The sequence below is a fragment of the Protopterus annectens genome, chromosome 2.part2 (assembly GCF_019279795.1).
Source record: "Protopterus annectens isolate FY-2018-M chromosome 2.part2, PAN1.0, whole genome shotgun sequence".
NCBI lineage: Eukaryota > Metazoa > Chordata > Ceratodontiformes > Protopteridae > Protopterus > Protopterus annectens.
This window is the reverse complement of record NC_056730.1, coordinates 787,004,782-787,028,065: the sequence shown is the minus strand read 5'-3', so window position 1 is coordinate 787,028,065 and position 23,284 is coordinate 787,004,782.

Genomic DNA, 23,284 nt, shown 5'->3' with positions numbered 1-23,284 from the left:
AGTGTTGCTATTGATGTGGTAGTTAGCAGGAACATCACTTTTACCAAAAGGAATGATAATACATTTTTTGCATTGAGTTTAAGGCCATGACTTTGGCACCAATCATTTGCTTGTGTAAGACCCTCTTGTAGGATGCTGACATTGTTTGGAGTTACCATGACTGTTCCCAGTAGTCATCAGCAAACTTTGTCAGCCACAGACCTTTAGTTTTTGCTTGTACTTTGGAGAAATAGATTCCAAACATTAGAGGTCCCAGGACTGATCTCTGTAGAATACTACTGGTTACAGGTCTGCTGTTGGAGGTGGATTCCCATATTTTGACTATAAGAGTTCTATCAGTGAGACAGTTAGCAACCCATCTAACAATATTAGGGTTGATGCCTAGTTAGGTGAGTTTGTCAATGATACCTGCGTAGAAGATAGTGTCAAAAGCCTTGGCTAAGTCCAGGTAGGCTGTATGCACAGATTTCCTCTCATCCAGGCCTTGGTGAGTCTCTCAAAGAAGTCCACCAAGATTAATAGGCATGATCTCCCTTTGATAAATCCAAACTAAGTAGAGTGAAGTGTTTGGAGATTACCTATATCTTTCAAGGTCCATGAAGATTCCCTCCATGGCCTTACAGATAAGGCTCATCAGCCTAATAGGTCTATAATTCCCAGGGTCAGTGGAAGCACCACCTTTGTGCAAGGGAATAATGGTAGCTGTTTTCTATTCAACTGGTAAGAAGTAGGTGTTTAGGCTATGACTGAAAAGAGTACCCAATGTTGTTGCTAATTCACACCGGAGCCCATGTAGGACATAACCTGGGATGTTATCACGTCCCATAGATGATATGTTTTTGGCCATAGAGAGGGCATTTATGACCTGCTCTTTAGAGATACAAGGTAGGGGACAGATGGTAGGGATGTGATGGGGCATGTGTGATGGAGACAGGGCAATGAAGTTTTCATAGAACCTGTCAGCCAACTGGTTAGCTACGTCAACAGGCTCAGTATATGCAGTGTCATTAACTACCAGTTCGACCAAATCTCGGTCTTTCCTTTTAGGTTATGGATGTAACTATAGAATCCCTTGTGGTTGTCCTTTGCTGAGGCAGCTAATTCGGACTTGTAGTTTTCTTTGGAGGACGTCACAAAAAGTCTTATTTGTTTATTTAAGCTAAAGAGACAGTGTTTCCAGTTTAGGAGGGCTCTCTCCCTGCTACTCTTAGACAGCAATTTCTTCCTTTTATTGTAAAGCTTGTTAATGGCAGTTGTCCACCAGGCAGGTTTGGTCCTATAAAGTACGGACAAGTCAATACAGTCATGCAGGTGTTTGTATAAGGCATTGGTGTAGAGCTTTGTGGAGTTGCCAGTTCCATCTGAGGGAGGAGGTGCAGAAAAGCTATTTATACCATCCTGTAAGAGGTTATAATCTGCTTTGGAGAAGTTTTTTAGTTTAGTTGCTGCCGAGGGCAGGTAAGATATGATAGTTTCTTCAAATGAGACCAATTTGTGGTTAGATCTCACCAGGTAAGACCTTACAGTGGGGATGCTACAATGGTTCCCCATATTGGTAAGCTCCAGATCCAGGATGTTGGTGCCTCTTGTGGGGGTGTCAACCAACTGGTCCAAGGCACTGGACTTAATGAAGTAGAGGAACCTTTGGCAAGTGAGTTTTAGCAGGAGTAATGTACCCAGTCAATGGGTGGGTAGTTAAAGTCGCCCAAACCCATGATGTTGTAATGTATCTTGATAGACTCGAGTGGATCCAAATAAGCAGAGTGGGTGCCCTGATTCATGGAGGGGGACCTGTAGCTGGCAATGACTTGAATAAGTGTCCTGCCAACAGTTAATTGCACCTGAAGTGTCTCCAGGGATTCATACTATTTAATCAATCTGGAGGTGCATTTATCTTTAAAGAATATTGATACACCATCTCCTTTAGTTTTCATGCATTCAGTTTGAGGTCTAAACATGTGGAAGGAGGTGTAATCTGGTATGGCTGGGGTGGTCTCCGCAGTTTTAAACCAGGTCTCTGTGACTGCACAAATGTCTGCATGTTCCAAGGTGAGGACAGCTTCCAGTGAGTGCATTTAGCAGCATAACCTTGAGGTTGCTTTTACATAGAGTTTTTACATTAGGAATTTTGTCCTTGAGACACTGCCTAAAAAAGGCACTATGGGGTTGGCAAGAGTCTTAGCCGGTAGTGGAAATTCCAAGGGTGACGGAGGAAGACCATCTCTGGCAAAGCATCAAGGTCTGTCGATCATGTCATCCCAGGCTGAAAGATAGTGGATCCCCTTAGAATGACACAAGCAGCTAAGCCAATTATTGAAGTAAATCATTTTCTGTTTGTATTGAGGCATCATCTTAGGTGAATGTAAAATGCTGCTTAAGGCTAGGGACATACCTGCCTGAGACACATAGCTCAAGAGCTGAGTCATGTCTTATCTTAATATAGTCCAGAGAGGCATGTCTCAAGTCATTATTGCCTGCATAAGCCTGGTGAGAGGGACATCAGTGTGTCTCACGATGGAATCAACTATGACTAATATGTTTGATTTGGTATTTTGCCTTAAGGGATTGACCGGTGAGCACTGGTGCATGAGCTATTATGTGTAACATTTTCTGCAGAGGAAGTATTATGTGTAGTGTGTTTGTGCTTCTGAAGTCTCTGGTGTTTAGGTATGTTTCTGGTGAGGGCCTTCACATATTATGTGTGATGTGGGTTTGGCTGGACTAGGATGTGAGGTGTGCATGCTGGCAACCTGCTTATTGTCATATGTACTAACAGGTGTCTGAGAGAGCATGGATTCAAGGTTGTTAATATAGCTGCATCTCTCACACATTGTGTTTGTGGAGACCTGGAGTACAGGGTTGCTGGTGAACATGACACAGTTGCTACACTGCCTCAGGATGCCCATGTCGACCAAGCTGGCTGGAGAAACTGGAGGAAATTGTCCATCCATAGTGATAGGTAAATTTATATGATCAGGAAAAGAGGTCACACTTAGGAGTAGCTAGTGGGTGAGAGGTGTTTTGGTACCTCTGAGGCTAGCCTTAGTTTTCCACCTGACAATAGAGCAGGGCCATAAGAAAACTCTGGATGGATCACAAGCAAAGTGCTAAGGGAAAATTTAATAAACAAAATGTTTGTGTCTATAACCACCAATAGTAACCACACAATGGAGCACTCCACACAAACAAGTGCAAATGCGGAGCTTCAATAAAACAAGAAAATACCCTTTTTAACTGAAATTAGCAAACAAGAACGCTATATCTGTGTTCTAGTCCAATCAACATCAATTAGATGGGACCCAATCAACAATCTCCTCATACAAGGGTGCAGAAGGGCCTTCACTAACAAAGGTGACTTGAATTTGATGCTTAGAAGTTACAAAAAAAGACCCAGAAATAGCAAACTTGAAACTGGGCAGTGCTACACTGAACTAGTACAGTGTACAATAAAATGTGACAAGAAGTAGTTCAGACAATTCAAACAGACAGTAGAATCAAATACAAATTAAAAGTGCAATATTAGAAGAAAAACAGGCACTTATAGTTAAATGGAAACAACAGGTGTCTCAGATATTTCAGCATTTATTTTTGACTTATTAACCTTTGTTTACCAGGATTGTCCTGGGGAGAAAAACTCCACAGCATTATATAGTAATTTGGTGAAATTAGTTAACAAAGTTTAACAATGTTTAATCAAAGTGTAAAAGGTTTAACATGTTATTTAGAAGAAAAAACTGGTTACAAGATATATAGGAGAGCCTAAGTGCAGGATATATAATCAACTTCATAGAAGACAAAAAGTATGACAGATAATTGAGTTCAATGGGCAGGGTAGAGTACAAGACTGTGGAAACATGTTCTATAGGGGGTGGCTATGGATAATAGCATAGTAGAGGTGGGTTCAGGGATGATCATTGCAGTTACATAGTTGGTTTTCATAAAGTTGTGATTTAAGGAGTTTTTTGAATGTGGTAGATTGGTTTTGCAGCCTGAGGTGTGGGTGTAGTGTGTTCCACATTTTTGCAATTGAATAAAGGAAGAGAGATTCCCCTGAGCTATTTTATTTTACATGGAATGACTTCTACTGGGGCTTTGTTACTGGATTGAAGTTCCCTGTTGGTACTATGGAAGTTTAATAGGCTTGCTAGGGCAGGGGTTTTATCAGGATGGTGCAGCATTTGATGGGCTAAATTGAGTTGATGGTATTGAAGTAGGTTAAGGAATTCTAACCAGTGTAGTTTATGTAGGGATTGGCAGTGGGGAGAGCGTGATTTAGCACTGGTTGCAAACCTAGCTATTTTGTTGTAACATGTTGAGAGTTTGTTATGATCGGTTTTATTTAGATTTATTAATACTGGGGATGCATAGAGTAGGGTTGATAGGAGATGAGTTCTGGCTATGGCAGTTCTGGAATCAGGGGTTAGGAATTTTTGCTATGATAGAGGCAGCCTAGCATTTGTGGACTTTGGAGATGGTTTGGGATATGTGTTTATTGAATTTAAGTTGGTGGTCAATTGTAAGTCCTAGTAGTTTGGCCTCGGAAATAGGAGTTATGAGGGTCTTATTGGCTGAAAGAATGGAGAAGGTGGGGTCAAAGGTCTTTGTTGGGTCAAATAGCATTAGTTGTGTTTTTTGGGTGTTCAGTATTAGCTGTGAATTATTTCGCCGGTTTTCTGTTTCTGAGATGGATTCTTGAGTTCAGGTTTGTAGCAGCTGGAAATTGGGTGCAGAGCAGATCAGGGTAGTGTCATCACATATTGATAATGTCAGACTTTGTGGTTGCTAAGTGCAGTTGGTTTGTAAAGACATTGAATAGAAGGGGACCAAGTATGGAACCTTGAGGTACACCACATTTGACTGGGAGTGGGTAGGATAGGGAGTTGTGCCATTTGACAGATTGAGAACAGTTGCCTAGGTAGCTATGGAACCATTGTAATGTAGCATTATCAAGGTTAAGTCTGTAGAGGGAGGATAGTAGTTTATTGTGTGAAACTGTATCAAATGCTTTTGATAGATCTAGGAAGATGACAAAGACAAATTGCCCTTGGTTACTGTATGTGTTTATGATATTGGTGAAGTTAATGAGGGCAGTGCTGGTGCTACGTCAAGGTTGAAATCTATGTTGAATTTGGGAGAGTAGGTTGTTGGAGAATAGATGGGACAGGAGTTGGTGAGTATCTTAGTGAAGAGCTGGTTTTAGTGCTCAGATGATACCAAACAGTCTTGATTCAACAAGACTGAGTTTAGCTTATGCTATAAAATGCAGACGTACTAGAAATTCAAAGTACATAGAATCACAGCCACAACAGCAGAAAGCAGTTTAAATAATGCAGCAATTTATGCTATAAAATGCAGAAGTACTGGAAATTAAAAATGCATAAAATCACAGTCACAAAAGCAGAAAGCAGTTTAAATAATGCAGCAGTTTACAAGCAATTCCCAGAATAGACGGGTGTGGGTCACACTTTCCTGCCACAAGAGTGTAGACATAAACCTTCTTAATGTAAAACAGCTGATATTGGAGCAGAAGTACTTTATCCAGAACTAAGACACTTCAGAATAACAGACAGAATAGGCCTTCAACCAAACATTTCCAACTAGAAAGGTGTCAGCTGTCCTCTTCTGCAACAAGAGTTTAGGCCACAAATCCTCCTAATGTAAAGTAACTGGTTTGGACCTCATGTGCTTATACTAGAATTAAGACATGTAGAATAACAGGCACCATAAGCCTTCATCAGCAGTTCCCAGCTTAGAAGGCTTCTAGGCCACACTCTTCTGCCATAGTAGTCTAGACCACAACTCTCCCTATGCAAAGCAACTGGTCTGGAGTCCAAGTGCTTAAATCAGGACTAAGACACTTTCAGAATAACAGACACAGTAAACCTTTAACCAGCAATTTCCAGCTTAGAAGGGTGTAGCCTATACTCTCCTGCCAAAAGAGTCTAGACCACAAATCTTCCTAATGTAAAATAACTGGTTGGGAACCCAAGTGCTTAAACTGGAACAACAGCACTTAGAACAAAAGGTACAATAGTCTGTCACCCACCAATTCCCAACTCAGAAGAGCAGAAGCTACCCTCTCCTCCCACAAGAGTGCAGACCACAGATCTTCTTAATGTAAAATAACTGGCCTGAAGTCCAAGTCCTTTAACCAAAACCAAGACTCTTAGAATAACAATTGCACTTTAATCAGGCTACTAACAAGCAGTAATAAATGGAGCAGAACAAATGCAACTGAACCATTTAAGAACAAACAATAAAAACAAAATAAAGTATGAAGAGATACAAAAACAGTAAAAGCAGCTGAACAAAGCATTTTTATAGTTAAGTAGGAAGGGGGAAAGAGAAGATAATTCAAGGTTGAGAAACTAAGGGGGTGGGCCTTCCCAAATCATTTCACTGTACACAATAGAATGAGCTGATGTGATGGGACTGGGAGTAGTGCCAATATCAAATTTGTAGTAGAGGCTGGCAACTCAAAAGCCACCAGGATTTAAGAACATAACAACAATTGGGCAGGTGGGTGGGAGAAAAAATGAGACTGAATCAGATCAGAAGTAAAGACAAGTAAAGAAACCTTGGAACTTAACCATGATATATGTTCACAAAACACAGCTATTGCAGAATATGGTTATAAACTACAACCTAAGAGTAGCACAGGAATGTTAAATATCACTGAAACATTTAGAGCAAAAAATAGATAATTATATCAGCTTTGTATTTCCAAATGGCTTTAGAAGCAGCAATTATTATAGCCAGCCACAGGTGAAGGCACAAAAGAACAGAAACTTACAGAATTAATTCTTTATATACCACCAAGATGAAAGGCTTTTCTAAAGTGAAACCCTCAGGGCAATCAGAAAGAAACACAAAGAGCTACTGACCAGTATTTCACACCTAAATAAAAATGGAGACTGAATCAGAACAGAATTAAAGACAAGTAAAGGAATCTTGGAACTTAACCCTGAGAAATGTTTGGAAAAACACAGCTATTCCAGAATACTGTTAAAAACAACAACCTAAGAGCAGCACAGGATTGTTAAATATCACTGAAACAGAGGAAAAAACATATACTTTTATCAACTTCATCATGTGTACATCACTTATGGATACTGGTTCAATAATGCTGATTAATATATTTCTGTTTATACCTCTCTGATTGAATTCATCTAGCAGCCAACTATATTCTTGCTTTTATGTATATATTCTGTATATATTACTATAGTCAAATCAACTAGATTCCTGTTTTTATGTATACATTCTGTACATATTACTGTAATCAAGCCAACTAAATTCCTGCTTTTATGTATATATTCTGCATATATGACTGTAATTACTGTGTGTAACACTGTTTCTACTTCTGTACTAATCATGTTTAATTTTTTCTGTATCTGTGTTCTTGTCAAAGCTTTTCTCCCCGGGCCTCCAGTGTAAATGGGCTCTTTTAGGCCCAGTGGACTTTCCCGGTAAACAAATGCAATAAAATAAAATAAGTTTGTCTACTTATATCAGCTTTGTATTTCCAAATGCCTTTAAAAGAAGTAATTCTTGTAGCCAGCCACAGGTGAAGGCACAAAAGAGTAGAAACTTACAGAATTAATTCCTTTATACCATTAAGATGAAAGGCTTTTCTAAAGTTAAACCCTCAGGGCAATCAGATAGAAATGCCAAGAGCTACTAGAGTATTTCACACGTAAATAAAAATGGAGAATTAATCTGAACAGAAGTAAAGACAAGTAAAGAAACCTTGGAACTTAACCCTAAGATATGTTCACAAACCACAGCTATTGCAGAGTATTGTTAAAAACTGCAACCTAAGAGCAGCACAGGATTGTTAAATATAACTGAAGCAAAAACAGTTAGAGCAAAAAATGTATACTTATATCAGCTTTGTACACTTATATCAGCTTTGTATTTTGGAATGGTTTCAGAAGCAGTAATTCTTGTAGCCAGTCACAGGTGAAGGCAAGATGGGTGAGTTAGGGGAGAAATGGCTCCAGTGGGTATTCATAACAGTATGTATAGAAAAGCATATCCCAGATGACTGGAGAGCAAGCATACTAGGGCCAGTATACAAAAACAAAGGGGGTGTTCACAACTGTTGTAGTATAGAGGTATCAAACTCCTGCACACTGCATGAATGTTACAAACAGCACACTAGCAAACTTAAAAACCAAAAAACGCTAGCAAGCAAGCAGAAAAATCTCCACCAGTTTATTGCATATAACTTAAGCGCTTTCACTAACTCAAATAAGTCAGCTTCTTCAGACAAATACAAAATCTCACATACCCAGTTTTAAAAGGTTACAAAAAATGCTCAGCCAATGAGCTAGCAGTCCAAAAATGTGATGTCATGCGACAAATGCATTTTAAATGCACTTTAACGCAACATACCAAACATTAAATTGAGCCATGTGAATATGAATTTAAAACACATACGTCAATAGTAAATAAACAGAACAAATATAACTAATAAACTGTTTCATATAAAATACCATTGCCTAAAATAAACATACAATTTCTTAAAAGGCAATGTGCATATAAACAGATACACATGCATGTGTTTTCTATATACATAAATACATGTGGATAAATAGAGAATAAAGAATATGTGCATCCTAAAAGTCTTCTAAACATAAATAAAATAATATTTTCCTGTTTTGAAAATAAAAATAAAAATGACCATAAAACACAACCAAAAACAAGAGGAGTGTGTTTGTGTGCACTTTGTATACTAAGTTTATCTAAGTAAATATCTAAGTGACTAAATGACATGTTAGTGCAGAGATATATTACTAACTAGCGTTAACTAGTATAAATCTACCTCTTCAGGGCTTTCAGTTTTAGCAATCTTTTAATAGATAAAGCTTTGTTCAGACCTGGGAAGGTATATGCAGCTATTGCAATCTGCCTTTCCAGCTCAGCCTCTTCTAATTTGAGTTCCCAAGGTCACCCTCTCCAGTTGTGTTCCACTAGTTGTAGATTCTCGAACCATAAGAGCGATTGTTAACAAGAATTGGGTCTTCATTTCAGAAGATCCCCATCTTAGATGTCCTTTGGGCCCAACACCTCAGCTAACTTTTAGAAGGGGGTGGAACTTGAAAAGTTTAGTTGAAAGGCCAAAAAGAACCATTAAACCAAATATAGGCATGACTAGATGTGGGAGATGTCACCAATGTAAGTTCATAAAAGTAGCCAACAAGGTAAAAATCAGGGACAAGGAGTATTTTATATGTGACAGATACAACTGTGATTCCCAGGGAGTGGTCTATGGGGCTATCTGTGATGGGTGTGAGGGATTTTACATCGGAAAACCAAGAGAAAATTAAAACAGAGGATCTATGAGCATGTGTACAGCATTAACAACAAAATTAGTACCAATGCCCTAGCCAAACACACCCTCACCTTTCCGGGTCATAATTTTTCATTTGTTATCTTACAACTAGTGGAACACAACCAGAGAGGGGGGCCTTGGGAACAAAGTGTCTATTTTGTCCAGAATATTGGTTAGGAAGACATTCAGTATGGAGCTACCTTTGGTATGAGTGTTTAGCCTAGTGCCTTCATTTACTAGTTGTGACAGGTGTAGAGAGGAAACCAGTTCAGATAGCTTACCTCCATCATTCCTTCAATTTAGTGATCCATAAATGAACTTAAATATTATCAAAAGTGAAGGGTGCTGCTATTGAACATGCTCTGTGGTTCTCCTAAACTAAACCAGAATAATAGAGCTGTGCATTAATAATGCTTTGGAATGGATTGTGTATTGAGTATCTAAAGTGAACTGTCCATTTATATGTGGTATTTGCCCTTGTCCTTATGGTTTAGTGTATGGTTGAAAAGCATCTGACAAGTTTACTCACCCTGTTATCAAATTCATAAATACTTTTAAAAAGTGATTTTGTGATTTTCCAACTAGTTTTGATGATGGTGCCAGCATTTATTGGCTTCTAAAAGAAAGCTATGCTCTTTGATCAGTAATAGTTAAAAGCAAAACAGAGACAGAGAGAAGACAGAGAAAGAGACAGAAAGAAGAGACACAATGCAGATGGATTGCAAATTATTTTCAGTTAAGACTTTAGAGGAGGTGAAAACTGGACTCTGACAAATCAATATTTAAAAACGTAATGAAAAATGTATGTAAAAGGGCACTGTGGGCTTCCAGATGTCCTGCGTATACATATGTTTCGGTACCTTCTCACAAATCATCTATCACTATATATATATATATATATATATATATATATATATATATATATATATATATATATATATATATATATTATATCATGTTAACTTCATGAGGATTTCATTCCCAAATGACATTACCTTTACCTGACATAGAGTAAATGTGTTCTGGGTTTGTTAATACTATTAAATATTTTGCAGACCTTGATACTGGACTCTTTTTTTACCATAATGCACCTTCACCTAAATTGATTGGTTCAACAATATGCACATATTTATTGCTGTAACACTAAATGATATATCATTATGTCATTGCACAAAGTACAAGCCAATCACATTCTGCAAGAAGAAAAATCATTTGTAAATTAGTTAATGAAGGTGTGTGGAGGTGTAACCTTTCACACTGACTGAATCTCCAAACATACCATCATATTGCAAAAGAAAATCATGTATTTTATACAGCTATGCAGATAGGCACATTCAACTTCATTCATTTAAATTTGGGATAGAATGTGGCACTTTGATGCCATAAATCTTTTGTGATTTAGTTCACGTAGTACAGACATTGGTAAGATTACCTCATAAATCAGTGCCAGTGGTACAACAGGTGGCACACTTGCCTTTGGTGCAGAAGTCTGTAGGTTTTACTATCATATCAGGTAGATGGATTACTGACACTGCAGTGCACTATAAGGGGTTACTGCACTACTGAGTGTGTCATCCTTCAGATGAGATATTAACTGAGGTCCCATGTGCATGAGCTGGTGGTAGCGCAGCTGGATGTAAAAGACCCCACAGCACCTTTCAAAATGAGTAGGGGTGGTTTCCTAGCACACTTGTCAAATTTCCTCTAGAAGTATAAAGACCATCTTGTATTTCCTCTGAAAATAGGCCATTAGCCTATTGGGACTAACCCTGTCAACATAAGGGTAAATAAAACAATTATGTACGTTTTGCTTTTTTTCTGTTTGATTGCGTAGTGGTGGCTCAGATTACTGGCTACATTTTAGTTTTCTCAGATTTCAAACAGAAACACAAATCTAGCAGCGCACACAGACAGCCTGACCAATTACATATGTCTCATTTTCTGTAATTAGCCATTAATGCATATCTGACCCAGCTTTTGATACCGATTAGTTACTTTCTGAAATTGTGTTCTCTTTTTTTTCAGTATCCTTTCCTGCAAAAGAATGATAAAGGAAAACATGTTTCTCTGACAATTCATCTGATTGTGTACATCTGTTCATGAAACTCACTTTGCATATAATAAACCAATAGTCAATTTATTTATTTGTTCTGATGTGTCTGCACTTTCTGCCAGGCCTTAGATTCTTCACTTATACTTTTTTTAGTGAATACACACCAAGGAGGGTTATTCTTTTCTAGTATGACATCTGCAAAAATACTTTTGCTATTGGATCCTTTAAAGTCTCTCTTTTATTAAGTGGCCTTTTGTGCTGAACCTATTTCTGAAATTTGCTGCAATTACTTTAGCAAGTTTGTTTTTTTATTATTATATAACATTCATGCCCTCTAAGGCACTGCTATTACATTGCAGTTTCCTTCTGTGCTATAGAATAAAGATTAGTTGGTTATAGAAATCTTTATACTCTCCTGAACTTTCAAGGTACAACAAAGCCTGTTAAAAATTAGATCTAAAATTAGACAAAACAGAAAAGTAAAATGCGTGTACATTATCCCTAGAACATACAAATGAAGAATCCATGCTTACAGTAACAATCTGAAAAAGCATGCATGTCTGTATATCTACTTATCTATCTATCTATCTATCTATCTATCTATCTATCTATCTATCTATCTATCTATCTATCCATCAAACTAGCACACACACACACACACACACACACACACACACACACACACACACACACACACACACACACACACACATATATATATATATATATATATATATATATATATATTTTATAAAATGACCAAATAATACTGACCAATCAGATTGTTAGTTACTTGTGCATCAAATGTAGTACAGTATGGGAGGAAATTGGAAAATAGTGCAGAATAATTACCTCTGAAAAAGAAATAAGTTTTGACATAAGACTGTGTGCATCATTGCAGTGGAACTTTTTATTAGGTATAACATTGAATGGCTTATACATCTGTTACAGTCTAACAGCATTTTGAAATTCAATCAACTAATGCTCAACATGAAAAAAAAAATGTCTGTGAAGTCTGATTATGTGTAGAACCTAAAACAAAGAAAACAGGAAAATGCCTATCAAGAAATTAAATGATATATGTTAAAGTTCTCTCAACATCACTGGCATAATGCACAATAGGCCATATAGTGCCCTCCTGCAATGTAGATATTATCTAAGTCGAATCTGAATGCTTTTCTCAAGTCTATGTAGATTTTTTTGATACGTTTGTTTTCCCTTAATGGTGATGTTAATGACTGAAAATGAGATGAGAATTGCAAGTTCACTTACTAGTCAACAAATATATAATTTCAATTAAAATCATGGAAATACTTGCTTAGTTTCCTAATGTCAGTTCATATCTTGCCAGCTCCACCCTGTAATAAGCACTGAATTCATTCACTTCATAAATCAACTTAAATTCTGCCAGTAGTTGAGAGATGTTGTTACAGAGCATTTAATTCACATTGAGACATGAACTCTCATTCTCACAAACTATCAGTATGGTAGAGATGTATACCCATAATGTACTGAGATGTGTGGTGTTTCATTGGCTATTGCATCTGTGGACAGATACAAGGCTGAATAGGATCTGACAAGAACCCTCAGAAATACCGCAGTAATAAACAAAAAGAAAATAAAAAGAAAATAAATGATTGTCCAAACTGCTGTGGAATTGTGTCCGCATGTATTGACGCTTCTTATTTGAACTATGTTATTAAAACAGCAATGGCAGAGAAAGAGAAAGAAGGACAGAGAGTGAAAGAAAGCGCAAAAGAGAGAGAAATATAGGAACAGAGGGAGATAGATTGTTAATGGTTACCATTTTAGAGGAAGTTTCTCACGTAAATGTATTTATCTGAGTAAGGGTGACTTGGGACAATTCAATATTTAATATATACTGAAAAATATGTATAATGCAAGCTTCATGTATTTTGGATTCATAACTGAAATTAACTTTACCTGGAGTAAGTTAAATATAAAATGGTTTCACTCATGGCATTAAATGTTTTACAGGCCATGACACTAAATTCCTTTTCTACAGCAGTGTTCCTTCAGATAACTTGATTGGTTGTATGATAGTATACTACAGAAGCAGTAATTTCCCCATAAGGTGTGTGCTACTATGAAAACAGACAATTTCAACTTTACTCATTTAATTCTGGAGTGGAATGTAAGAGTTTAATGTCATAATTCTCTTGTTATTTAGTTTAGGTAGGACAGACGTGCTAAGATGGCATTGCATCTATTCATTTTTTTCAATTCAATTGAGTAGCAGTGGCACCGATTTCCAGCTATTTTTTAGCCTTATCTGATTTCAAACAGAAACACAAATATAGCACACAGAGTGGCAGGCCAGCATGTTTCTGCTATAGGCCACAAGGGCACATTTTATTCAGTTTATTTGTTACACATCTAGGCTGACAGTACCTTATGATATGGGTAATTTTTTTCTTAAGTCTCTTTTCTCTTTTGTTCAATATCCTACCCTGGAATACAACCATAAGCAAAGGAAAACATGCTTCTCAGAAGCTTCAACAGATTTACAACAATTTGTGAACATCACTTTATCTGTAAGAAGCCACAGTCATTTTACTTATTATTACCTCTGAAGCATCTGCACTGTTTGTCAAGCCCTAATTTCTTCAATTCTGTATTTTTTTTCAGTGAACATACACAAAGGAGAAGTAATCTTTTATTACTTGATATCTTTCGAAAGTCTTGTGGTACGCTATTATATCTTTCAATATTCATCATTTCTTAAATGGGCTTTTGTACTGAAGCTCTTTCTGAAATTCCCTGCAATTATTGCAGTGCTTTTAATTTTGCTATTTGTTAATGTCCGTAGTATATGTGTAAGACTCACAACGTCTTATGGCTCTGCTGTTAAACTATAGCTTACTTCATTGCTATGTTATGCTGTATGCTGAACATTTGTTGCATAATATATATATATATATATATATATATATATATATATATATATATATATATATGCTATTATAAATAATTAAGCTACAGCAAAAGCCGCTGAAACACTTTGTAGATATACACAGACAGACTATAAAACTAAAATGGTTGTGGATTGTCTGCATACACAGACAATCTACACACATGAATAGCTGTATTTCTCCTGTCTATTTATCCATCTAACTTTGGTTATGTATGTCTATATATTTATATAATATATATATCTATATATCTATATAGATATATACATATAGATAGATATATATATATATATATATATATATATATATATATATATATATAGATATGTGTGTGTGTGTGTGTGTGTGTGTGTGTGTGTGTGTGTGTGTGTGTGTGTGTGTGTTTACAGATATCTATAATATATATATATATATATATATATATATATGCATACATACATACATACACATAGATAATATATGTATATATATATATATATATATATATATATATATATATATGCATACATACATACATACACATAGATAATATATATATATATATATATATATATATATATATTCACACATTCACTCTTCTTTAGTCTGACATTTGTATTTATGACTCTTGAACTTTAAAATCATTACCAAATATATATATATATATATATATATATATATATATATATATACACACACACACTCACACACACGCAAACATATATATGTGTGTGTGTGTGTGTGTGTGTGTGTGTGTGTGTGTGTGTGTGTGTTTGTGTTTATGTGCGTGTGTGTCTGTACATATATGTATGTATACACATGCCCATAAAAAGAAGATAATTTTTTTGTAAACTCGAACTTCATTTGAACAAAACCACATGTTCAACTTTCTGAAAACACAAAGCATTTGTATAAAGATCATGGTACAATAGAGATCAGGGAATGTACTCTTTTCCTTACTGTAATTCAATCTTGTAGTAGGGATATATAATTTACAGGGTGTGTGGGGATGCAGAGTGGTTTTGTCACTGCATAAAAATGTAGATTTTTTTTTGTGTTTTCAGAAAGTCAAACATATGGACTCGACCATATGAAGTTTGAGTTTCCAAAAACTTGATCTTCTGAAATAAACCCATATATGTGTAGGTGAGTGTGTGTACATATTATATATATATATATATATATATATATATATATATATATATATATATATATATATATATATATTTATATATATATATATATATATATATATATATATATCCTGTAACAAATTTACATTTGAAGACTCAATAGCAACAATCCAAGAATAAAGAAGGTTGAATGTGTGAAACTGGGGACTGACTTATACTATATCTAAAACTGCTATGTCTCAATGTATTCCCTGTTCTGCCAGGTATGATAATCTCAGTCTTAATATATATAAATACTGGGGTGTGAGCAGTATATCTTCTCACATTGTGGGGTGCAAGGCCGCTTGTGTCCTGCAAATAAAAAAAAACTGACATTCACTGTTCTCTTTAGTTTCACTATTGTTTTATTCTCAGTTATGGGACTCACAATTACAGATGTCAGAATTACTATTCACAGCCGTAAAATATACATATATACATTTATAAAACATGCAGAGCAAGATTGACTGATCAGACTGATAGTTAACAGTCAGTCAAATGTATTCCCGTTTGGGATGAAAGTATTGCCGATCACCTGCATTTCATATCAAGTTAAAGATCTCTTCTGTCTCAGACTTCAAATCCCATTTCATGCTTTTCTTTTCCGAAACTACAATGTCTTCCCTGCAATGGAACAAGACTCTGAGATCAATTTTTGAACTTCTTTAACAAAACAAACAAAAAAAAAATAGAAAATGTAACAGTTCCATGAAAGGGATGATTAAACATAAACAATCTTTTTTTTAATTTTTAAAAATCAATGCCAATAACAAAGCCAAACTTAAAATGTTGAGCCAGTCTTTTCAAAATACCATCTATGGGTTACCACAACCTGAACTGTGACATTAAACTTGTGCAACTTAGATCCATAACATGATTTGCAAAGCTGACTGTGAGATGATATTTTAAATGAAACCATGCAACAGCACACACCAGTTAGACAGATGGGACCCTAAAATGAATACTCTGAAAAGTTCATACTAAACATTTTCACATACTTATAAAGCTACAGCTCTGTTCAGCAATCATCTAGTTAAAATAGGCAACATACCTTCTTTAACACTGTTTGTAATGGATTTCCACAACTTTGCCATAGTTTAATATTGTGACTTCATATTTTTACCACCTGAATTATGACACTAAATTTGTGTAACTTTAAATAAAAATGCATAATGCAATTTACAAATTAATTGGATAATGGCACATGACAATTTGACAGAAGGTCCCTAAACTGACTATCTGGAAAGCTTTATACTAAAATTTTAAAGTTATGACAATGCACAATACTCTGTAAGATAAATAAAGGTTGACAAAACATAGCACATTTTCAATAAATGCCCATACATCTGAGAAAAATTTATACTTTGAACTCAAATTTTCAACATATATTGATGGATTTCAAACATATCATTCATTACATGAATGAAAAATTACTGCATTTGTACAGTTAGGATCCAAAATTTGATTTACAATATTGACTTTGAGTAAAAATAAATTCAACTGAAAAAAGAAGAAGAAAAAGAAAAATATAGATGACAGTTTTGTAAGTGTAATGAGGCAATTAGTGTTCTGCATTACCACATTCCCAGGGGCCTTCCTCTTAGGCCTTAGAACTGCTTGGCATGCAGTTACACCCATATCATGCATAGTCTTTTACACTTTATTACATAAAGGTGTGTGTGTGTGTGTGTGTGTGTGTGTGTGTGTGTGTGTGTGTGTGTGTGTGTGTGTGTGTGTGTGTGTGTGTGCGCGTGCGCGTGTGTGTGTGTGTGTGTGTGTGTGTGTGTGTGTGTGTCTCTCTCTCTGTATATATATATATATATATATATATATATATATATATATATATATGGATTCACTTTAGAAGCTTGAAATACTGAAGTATCAAAATTCAGTATTTCAAGACAATAAAGTGGAATCCTGAAAAGAGCGAAAGCTCAGAAGTGCAAAATTCAAAACCTTGAATACCGGAGGTTTTGAATTAGCGCTTCTGGTGTTTCGCTGTGGTTATGGATTCAGGTAAGTGTGTATGTGTTAAGGGTTTTGGGTAGGGGCTGTGGTGTGTGTTAGTGTGTTTTGTTGCTGTGATGTGTGTGTGTGAGGAGAATGTAGCTTGTGTGTGGGTGTTTTGTGTGTGTTTGTATGTAGTGCGACCTCGGAGTTAGAATATTTAAGTAGGGGGTGTGGGGGCTTAGCCCCCAACATGGGGGATGCAGGGAGGCTTGCCCCTCTGCTTTTATGTAGTAGAGAGCTTGTATTTGTGTGTGGGGAGGAAGGTGTGTGTGTGTATGTGGAGTAGAAGCGCTAATTCAAAATTTCCGGTGTGCGAGATTTTGAATTTCACGCTTCTGAGTTTTCATTGTTTTTAGGTTTCAATTTTATAGCCTCAAAATACTGAATTTCAGCATTTCAGTATTTCAGGGATATAAAGTGAATCCATATATAAACAAACACAATCCAAGTACTTGACCAGTCTTCTTTATTCACTATCTGGTACCTCGGCCTTTCGCCTTCAAAGGATCATAAATTGTGTATGTTACCAAGAGTATATATACACACATAATTAATTCTAATTAACACAGACATCTGCAATTAATTAACTAAATGCTGAGATAATCACATTATTTTAAAGTGTCATTCACAATATATTTAATGATAGAAACAATATACAAAAAGATACCATTAATTAAATAACTAAATGAATAAATAAATATATAATTCATTTATAACTTTATAAATATTAATATACAACAAACTAAATACTAAGTTCCAAATTAAGTCCACCAGGTTTCAATGTATTGTACTTTAGAATCATTTTAGTTTCTAATTCAAGTAATTTTTGAATATAAGTTCCCCCACTTTCAAAACAAAATGGCTTACCCAAAATGCAAAATTTTAAACTATTTGTGCAACCATCATGTTTATCAAAGAAATGTTTGGCCACAGGGCTAACTTCATTCTGATTTTTAATATCCCTTAGATGTTCCAGGATGCGAATCCGAACAATCCTTTTGGTTTGCCCTATGTACCATATATCTCTACATGAGCAACCTAGGATGTAAACTACTCCCACCAACCTACAATTAAAATAGAATCTAGGGGAAAACGAAACACCATTAATCCTATCAAGATTAATTGCCTTCGCACAAATGCTGCAGTGACCACAAGGATGTGTACCTACTGGAAGATTTAATTTCTCATATCCTTTCAAAAAATTATAATTTAATAGCTCCTTTAAATTCTTCCCCCTCTTATATGAAAAGGTTATGTGTTTAGGAAATAAATGACCTATATTTTCATCTTCACTAATTAAATACCAATACTTCCTCACCAACTTTGCTAATTCATCAGATAAGGGGGAGAATTTAGTAACAAAAAATAATTTTTCCTCAGTATTATCTTCTATATTCTTAAATTCTTCATGATCAAATCTAACCAGACTATTTTCAAAATTTCGATGTTTATTATCATTAATAATACCTAATACTTTATTTTTCCTCATTAATAATTGATCCATATCATAACCGCTCTTGATTAACCTCAGCTCAACATTGTTTAATTCTCTATACCTCTCATTTTCATCACTAGTGTGGTCAAAAATCCTTTTGAATTCACCTAAAGGTAGTGAACGCACTAAGTGTCCAGGATGCATGCTCTCAGCATGTAAAAACATGTTAACTGAGGTATCTTTTCTAAATGGTCTATAGCCAATATAGTCCTCATGATGATACAATGTTATATCTAAGAAGTTAATCTTCTCCCTGCTATATTCACAAGAGAAGGTCAAACCATGGTTATTATTATTTAAAATTTCAAAAAATTCCAAAAATTCAAGAATATCACCCCTACATATCAAAAAAAGATTGTCAATAAAGCGCTTAAAAATTATGACATTCTTTTTATAAAAGGAAGTTGGGTATATATATATATTGTCTTTCAAAATAACAAAACAAAAAGATGAGTCCAACGAAACACAAAAGCCAAAGTAGAAACCAAAAGTAGCTTTACTGCAAACTTGTTAGCGCTTTCGTGTAGTAATGTACAAACACTTCTTCAGACAAGTTATTGCATTTACACCCAGGGTATAAATATACACCACTATTAACACATTTATTTAATCAAGTTAAATAAATCAATTAAATCAATTATTCAATTACTTACTTTCAGCCTTAATTTAAGACCAATACCATATTTTTAATACAATTTTAAAAGACAAATGCTATAATAAAAAGAATTTATTAAATAAAAAGCCTAAATTAATTTTAATTCATTAATTCTTAAATGTGTGCTTTTAGGCACTATGAATTATGCCTACATTTTCAAACCACTGCGAGTTCCGAACATTTTTATTAATTTATGTTTATATTCATATATGTTTACCCAACCAACATAAACCACTTGTTAAAAATTATTATTTATTAAAAATTAATTGTTTACTAAAAAATTATTACCTTACAAGGTATGTTGGTTGGGTAAACATATATGAATATAAACATAAATTAATAAAAATGTTTGGAACTCGCAGTGGTTTGAAAATGTAGGCATAATTTACAGTGCCTAAAAGCATACATTTAAGAATTAATGAATTAAAATTAATTTAGGTTTTTTATTTAATAAATTCATTTTATTATAGTACTTGTCTTTTAAAATTGTATTAGAAATATGGTATTGGTTTTAAAATTAGGGCTGAAAGTAAGTAATTGAATAATGGATTTAATTGATTCATTTAACTTGATTAAATAAATGTGTTAATAGTGGTGTATATTTATACTCTGGGTGTAAATGCAATAACTTGTCTGAAGAAGTGTTTGTACATTACTACACGAAAGCGCTAACAAGTTTGCAGTAAAGCTACTTTTGGATTCTACTTTGGCTTCTGTGTTTCGTTGGACTCATCTTTTTGTTTTGTTGGTCTATTTAACTTTTCAAGTTAATTTTTGTTTTTATGGCTGAAAGTGGTGAGTCCCAACAATCGCAGTCTTTATACTCTCCTAACCCTGATGGATGTGGAGTTACAAGCCGTGATGTAGATCCGATTGGTAACCTGACTGCCCTTATTCAACAACTAACCCAGCGAGTCGATAATCTGGCGAAGCAAGTTAACAACTGTTGCAGTGGAAGCGCCCCGGTGGTTAAACCTAGACCAGGAGTAAGTTTTAACCCAGTACCGAATGGTTTGGTAGTAGAACACGGAGAACCTAGTGCGCCAGAAGTTAGAAGCGCCCAGCAGCTAACAGGCACCATCCCGCCAGCACAACAAGTAAGGCAAATCAATCCAGTGAACAACATGGGAACATTATTATCACCACCAATGACTGCAGTTGTTAATAACCAAAACGCGGGGCATGTATCTAACTTTGCACCACCAGTTCTTCATGACTTTATGAATACCCCAACCAACGTATTTAACATACAAAACGATAGAACTAACAATGTCCAGGAAAATCAGCAAGAAATCCATAATGACATTGTCTTATCTTTAAAATTATTTGACAGTAGTTTATCAAAATACAAAAAACTGCAATTAGAAATTTTATATTTTAAAGAATGCATTGACTTAAAAATTGTCCCTAAGGGACTTAGGCAGTGGAAGTACCCTTCGGGAGTTACAAAACATTCAGACTTCCACAAAATTCTTATTGCATTTTTTAATCAACAAGGGCTCATTTTTCTTGACTTGTTAATAAAAGAATATACTGAGCAAATGTTAGTGCTTGGGCAACGTTTAGAGACCCTAGAACAAGAAATTAAAGCAAACCCAGATTACAATCGGTATCAATACGATTATGGAAGGATTTTCACTAGTATCGATTCACTTCTTAACAAAATCAGTGAAACTAAGAAGCGGAAGACAAACAGGGACATGACAGCGTACGCTAATGGTAATGCGTACCCAGACCCGCCTTCCAACAGGGTCCGTAACGATTTCTGTTCCCCTTCAATGAATGATACTGAAGCAGCCAATGAAAATACACGCACTAACATAGCAAGTAATGCCGAGTCAACTAATGAAGTTTTACCTTCCAATGTTCCTGAGGTCAACCAGAATAGGCAAAGTGAACGCATTCAAAACCAAAATCAACAAAGACAGCATCAAAGCAATAACGGCGATGTGGAATATAATAACCAGGGTTTTCAGCAAGTGGCTTCCAACAACAGGCGGAAGAATGCGAATGGGTCGAGGAAGACCCAGAACAACAACAGGAGGACATTCAACCGTCACAAGAGGTAACAGGCATTTCAAACTTTCCTGTTATCACCTTAAACGACAGTAATGACTTTAGAGTATATAATTATACATCATTTGAAATTCCCTGTGAACTTGTAGAGTTACTTGCAAAAGGTTTTAATTTTTCACTTCCCCAAAAACCAGATTTGGCTAAAGTTCTCTGTGACCTTAAACTCTATACACGCAAGCTTAATTTAAAAATTTTGTTAGGTGGTAATAATAACGTGCTCAACACAGAACGAGTTGCAAGCACATACAACCCACCATTAGATAACAATTTACTTGTGTTTGAAAGAGTAACTGAAATCCATCTAAGGGCCCTAAATAAAGAGTTTTTTCAACACAAACATTCTAATGTAGAGATGTAGAGATGTATAATTTGATTGATTTAGTAAGGGCACACAACATACGGGTAATGAAACCCGATAAAGGTGGGGGGGCGGTACTGATGTACGAGGATGACTATGAGGCATTGATAAAAGAAATGTTATCAACTGATAACTATATACAAGTCTCAAGGAATGAATTCAACCAGTCTTATCAGAAAATAAAAGATTCCTTAAGCGATTTATTTATCGAAGGCAGTATTAGCACTGAGTTATTTCAGTACTTAACTATGCCAGCCCCTATGATTCCTGTCATCTTCGGGGTACCTAAACTACACAAGAACATTCAAAACCCCCCATTTAGGCCCATAATTGATGGACGCCAGTCTATAACCTACTCTTGCGCTAAGTGGGTGGATAACAAACTAAAAGAGGTCCTTAAAACCGAATTACAAATTTGCAAGGACTCTTGGTTTGTTCTTGAAAATTTAAATAGTATTCCATTTAATGCTGATCTAGTGTTCTTGACAGCAGATGTCAAGGACCTATACACAGCAATTCCGCAAGAAGTAGGTGCAGAATGGGTTAGGGACTTTTTACTAAATAAGCACCTTCCAGGTGCCGACATCGATTTAATTATATGCTTACTAGAATTGGTATTGAAAAACAATTTCTTTATGTTTAAAAATGAGTTGTACCTCCAGTTAACAGGTGTGGCAATGGGTTCCCCCTGTGGGGGGGCATTTGCGAATTCAGTTATGGCCTTTTGGGAACATACCTATTTATTTCCACAAAAAACATTCAAGGATTCAGTCGTCTGGTATACACGATACCAAGACGACATACTAATGGTCTTAAAAACAAATAAAAGTAATGCTATTAGATTAATTGAAGAGATGAATTCTTTTGTCCCATTCTTACAGTTTACTTATCACTTTGATGAATTATCAATTAATTTTTTAGACATTAATATTAAAAAAGACATGGAAAAGATGAAATTTATTACTACCATTTACAGAAAACCTCACTATAGTAATTCATTCTTACATTTTACTAGCTCTCACCCCTTCTTTCAGAAGAAAGGGGTAGTTAAGAGCCAAGTGGTATGTGCGTCGAGAATGTGTTCCGAAGAAAGTTCTTTTGTAGAAGAATGTGATTTTTTGGCTACTATGTTTTTGAATAGAGGGTATCCTCGAAAACTGGTAAACTCAGTCATTCGTGAAGTTACAAGAAAGAGACACGTGGGGTCGTTAGGACC